Here is a 1,721-nt window from a genome sequence, read left to right as displayed (position 1 = left end):
TGAGAATCCATGGCCTCTGGTTGTACGGAACAAGACATCGTTGGTAATAAATCCTAAAAAAAGTACATGACAATGTCAGTTTTTTTTTCTCCATACGTGTAACGAATGCATGCATGGCTTGATGAATGTATTTCAAATGAATGATATAATGTTATGGTATGCATGTTAATGTTATATATATATATATATATATATATATATATTCTTTTTTTGAGTGCATGATATGCATGTAAATGTTATAACGACATGATTTTTTTGACCAAATGCATGATTGCATGATATGCATGCGCATGTTTGTTATGAAATGATTTTTTTTGTAAGCCTTCCATCGTGGCACAAGAATACCGAAGTGCAATGGTACCTTAATTCACTTAGGCTCATGTGATGGTGAGTCACTTTATGAGTGCGGGATAGAGGTTTTCCCGACTTTATGCCGAATAATAAAATAACAAATAAAAATTTGCATACTCCCATGTCTTACATAAAGGTGTTTGATCCTACAAGGTTTGTTCGGTCTAAAAGGTCAAACCCTAGGGTGGAGTTCTAATGTCTGTACATGCAAAATTTCGGTGGTACTAGACTTCGTCTAGGTTCCCGGACTACCGTCACTAGTGAAAGCTGACGACCCAGATATCACAAATATGACACGAACATGTACGAGTCACCATGGGGGCCATATCCGTAATACCCAGTAACAATCCGAGTGGTACATCAGCGCAATATCGAAATGTGCACGAAGACCCAATGGCGACAAGCCAATGTACCCCTAACAATAGGTAAATAGGCCCGGTAGACGGCCGAAAGTAACCATGCATGATAGTGAAGTGTGTGAGGGAGTGTACAAACCTTGATAACTTGAATGCACCAAATCAAATAATAACCCCCAGAACCTGTACAACAGCAGCAAAACACAAATTCTATGTACAAGAATTATTTTCAAATAATAAAAAAAAAATCAGTAAATAATAACAAGAAAATGGAACGATAAAATTAAAATAATGATCTAAATATCCACATAATTAATTTTATAAGGCCTGACTCTCAGCATGTCCCCAACAGAGTCGCATACTGTCACTACCGATTTTTCGTGGGTGTAACGAGAAATATGCAATTAAATACAATGGATTCGTCATCGATGTTTTTTAGAGGCAAAACATGAAAAACCAAATATTGAAAATATGGTTGATTCACTCAAAAATAGAAATTGAGTTCGGGAGTCGGTTACAGATGAGGAAGGTATTAGACACCTCATACCACCCGTTATAAAAACGGTACCTAGATCAATTATGTGGAAATTTATTCAAAACATTAATTTTATCATCACCTTATTAAACAAAATAAATAGAGAAAAATATGTTTTTATATTTTTGTGTCTGACAGAGAAATAACTGCTCCTACGTATCTCTAGCTGCAATAGAGAAATCAAGGCTACGTAGTTCTTTCCAAAATAAGTTCGATCTGATTAAATTATATTTTTTTAAAGCGCCAATTCGAGATAACGCGACAGGGCACGAGTCCCATAGTGCCCTACCTCTCCTTGAATTTATTAAAAAATGTCAATTCAAGATAATGCGACAGGGAATTAGTCCCATAGTGCACCACCCTTATTGATCTAATTTAGAAAGTGTCAATTCAAGATAATGCGACAGGGAACTAACCTCATAGTGCACTAACTCTCATTGATTTTATTAAAAATGTCAATTCAAGATAATGCGACAGGG

The sequence above is a fragment of the Lupinus angustifolius genome, chromosome LG09 (assembly GCF_001865875.1).
Source record: "Lupinus angustifolius cultivar Tanjil chromosome LG09, LupAngTanjil_v1.0, whole genome shotgun sequence".
NCBI lineage: Eukaryota > Viridiplantae > Streptophyta > Magnoliopsida > Fabales > Fabaceae > Lupinus > Lupinus angustifolius.
This window is presented reverse-complemented; position numbering follows the sequence as displayed.